The following is a 3,554-nucleotide window of genomic DNA, read 5'->3' as shown; positions in this document are numbered from 1 at the left end:
ACCGGCACCGCACGTGAAAAATAATTTCCCGACTGAGAAAATGCATGTGAACTCAAGTCGGAAAGCTCTAATAATACAAATCCAACACATCTTTGTAGTAACGAGAGTGTCCATGTTGTTTTCCACATTCCGATTTAAAAGCACAACTTGGGAAATGAGAGCATCCGAGGAGCGCGTGAATGCAGCAATTACACTTGCTCTGATGGCAGCAGGTAGATACCGTTAGCTAGCCAAGCTAAACATTCTTAAATTAAAATGCCAAAAGCTAAACTTCCCTTGTAATGACTTGCAATGAGAAGCGTTTCTAAACCTGTTGTCCAACAAAAGAGTATAGACACTACAAAAGACACTATAACATTTTTACTCCACAACTGTTTCCTTTTGTGATCTGATGTGGCTTCTTGTCACAGAATGAGGCAGAAAATGTGTTCTATACTGTAAAAAGCATATGGTAAAAAAGCTATGTCGATTAGCAATGGATTATAAATATACTTAATTATGATGAAAATACCAGAGATGGCTTGAATAACACAGATAAACTATACATTGTCGCAGTCGAGCGTTTATTGTCTTTGTTTTATCATTCAAAACGTTTATATCTTCTGTTCACTCAGTTATAGCAATAGCAATGCCTTTCTCCATATTAGGGATTTCCTGAGTTCTATTCCATCTGTGATGCACATGTGGAGTTTCTGCACGATGGCGCCCTCTGGCGTCCAGTATGAATGAAACAGACATTAAATGTGTTTATAGCGCTTAATAATGGCCAATCCATCCTATTTTGGGTAATTTAATTTAATTTTTATTTTTTTTAAGTATCAGTTCAGGCACCGTTTAGGCACCAGTACCATTTTAAAAGTATCGATTTGGCACCGGTATCGGAAAAAAACCCAGACGATACCCAACCCTATTCGCGATGCATCAATTTATTTTAATTTTTATTTTATTCATATTTTTTCATTAAATAGCTTACAAAGTAATTTGAAAATGTTCTGTGAGAAGTAATTTCACAAACAGCGTGAGTGAATCCCCGCACGCTCTCTCTTTACCTGTCAAAATGCACAAATGGCTTCAAATCAGCACATCGCGTCTGCACTATAAACGAGCTGCACGCTGCACAGTTGACAGGAATTGTGTCTTGCACAATCGAGGCAGTGTCGCATCATCACTAAAGTTTATAATTTGCATTTTTTTTAAGTCTTGCCAGTGTTTAAAGCATTCAACACTCGCGCGCTCTCCTAGAGACGGTGCTCTCATGCACTCAAGCACGCACACATAAGACCTGAGCAGAGCACCCTTAATTAAAAAAAAGGTTTTGCCTGCAGTGTCTTGCATCAAGGACTGTGACACTTCAGTAAGAAACAAAACAAAAGATACCCAAACAACGAGACACATAAAAGCCAGCCAAATGGAAACATTTAAGGAGAAGACTGGAAAGCTGATAAAAACCACTGTATTCTCTTGCCAGGACTCCTGTCATTAACTCTGTGTAAACCACAAGAGTATATTCTGTACAAGCAGATAAAGACGTGGGAAAATGCACAGAATTACTGCAGGACACACCATATTGATCTGGGCACTGTTCAGACTGATGAAGACTGGACAAGTCTAAAAGAAGCTGCAGATGAACAACAGTTTTCTTCATTTGCCTGGATCGGACTGTTCAATGACATCAATGGCTGGCACTGGTCTTATAATGACGAGAGTCTGGTGTTCGAGTCCTGGGCTCCTGTCCAGCCAGATAACTACGGTGCAGGAGAGGAGTGCATCGCCATACATTTATATGGAACCTGGCATGATTTCTACTGCACAGACTTAAGATATTTTGTGTGTTACGATGGTGAGAAACACGCACAATCACTCTACTGATGCTCATGAACTCAGTGTATAAAGTTAAGAAACTAAGATATATGGGTGTGTCATACAAGTAAACATTTATATCACAATATTCTTTTGGTCAGTAATCATGCAGTAATAAAGTAAAGTTATATTCTAATTTACTATTTTCACTCAGAAACTGCTGGTAAATTTCACAAATAATTACAAAGAGATGGAAAGTAACACTGAATTAAAAATGAAATTAAGTATTTTTGTACAAAATACACTAGAATAACAACTTTGAAAAATGTTTGTTTTCATTTTTGTGTGAACTATCCCTTCAGACTCCCATTGTGTATTGTCCATGTAATGTGCAGTAGTGAGAAAGATTTTATTAAAACATCACACAGGATTGGCTTTTGTTGTCAGTGATGAATGTGTTAAGATTTGGGTATTGCCCTCATGAAAAGGTCACATTTATGGCAAAACATCCATTGCTTCATCCATTGAGTAACTAAATGCTGTTTCTGTGTTCAGTTAAAGCAGACGCTGAGCGATGAAGACATCACACTGACATGGAGGACGCAACCCAACGGGAAAGTCTTCCAGAAGAACAGGACTGTACCGAAACATAGTGAAGCAAACACTTCCTCTGTTTGCTAAGTCATGTTCTTCATTGGAGTGAAATTTATCTAGCGATACAATTTATCTACAGATATCTGAATTATTGCATTACATTAGCAATTTAACAAAGCAATTTGTCAAGAATACATTTACATATATGAATTTAGCATTTATTAATTTTGCAGGCAGATATGTTGTCAGAATATGAGCAAACAAATGTAAATGTGTATTAGCAAATGTTACAGTTACCTTTGTCTACATTAATAATAAATAAAGAGGGTAAACGTACCTATTAAGCTCACGTACCCATTAAGCACACTTCCATATTTGAACTCAGATTATAAAAAGAAAAAATACTGTATTATCCTACTTGATGTCTTAACAAATTTATGTGTTTGTTTCTACATACTAGGCCTGTGCAATTAATCGCCTGCGATTAATGAACACGATATTGCCTAATTGTCAGTGAACTACGGCTCTGTGTAGTAAATGCCGCTCCATCTGAAAGCAGCTGATGGAGATTTACTACTAATCACGGAACCGGCTTCACTGACGAGATGTGCATGACAATCACATTCAATTAATTGCACAGCCCTACTACATACCTCCTGTAATTTCAAGTCAGTCAGATCATTGCACACTGAGATATGGGTCTCCATGTGTTCACTCTGTATGACAGCTATTTTGAAAGCTGCCTGAAAACTTTCACCAAAAGAGGAGCCCATTCAATGTGCATTTTTTAGATGTTTAAGCCTTTATTTTGGGTAAGTTTCACTACTTACTGTAAAATTAAGAGATTAATGTTTAGACTTTTACATATTATTACCTAGAACTTGGATGTGGGAAATAATTAGAGTTAAGAGGAGCTCCTTAAATGTGCATTTTTTAGATGTTTAAGCCTTTATTTTGGGTAAGTTTCACTACTTACTGTAAAATTAAGAGATTAATGTTTAGACTTTTACATATTATTACCTAGAACTTGGATGTGGGAAATAATTAGAGTTAGATCCAAAAGAGAGTTTTAGCAACATAGCGCAGGTGCTACAGAACACAGTTAGCTGACTAGCTGTGTAAGATTGTGTGCTACGCTAATAAATTACGTCACAGGCATT

At 36.9% G+C, this 3,554-nt stretch overlaps 1 long non-coding RNA gene across 1 annotated transcript in view; it reads left to right on the top strand.

Moving 5' to 3' along the window:
- The window catches only part of LOC107690498 (uncharacterized), a 5,244-nt gene extending 3,676 nt beyond the window's left edge, over window positions 1-1,568 (top strand). Inside the window, exon 3 of the long non-coding RNA XR_001634446.1 lies at window positions 1,469-1,568. This is a non-coding gene — a long non-coding RNA (uncharacterized LOC107690498). The remainder of the gene's footprint in view (window positions 1-1,468) is intronic.
- The last annotated feature ends 1,986 nt before the right edge of the window (window positions 1,569-3,554 follow it).

Source organism: Sinocyclocheilus anshuiensis, unplaced genomic scaffold (assembly GCF_001515605.1).
Source record: "Sinocyclocheilus anshuiensis isolate Anshui unplaced genomic scaffold, SAMN03320099.WGS_v1.1 scaffold2841, whole genome shotgun sequence".
NCBI lineage: Eukaryota > Metazoa > Chordata > Actinopteri > Cypriniformes > Cyprinidae > Sinocyclocheilus > Sinocyclocheilus anshuiensis.
The sequence above is the reverse complement of the archived record's forward strand: the minus strand, read 5'-3'. Positions and strand labels throughout refer to the sequence as shown.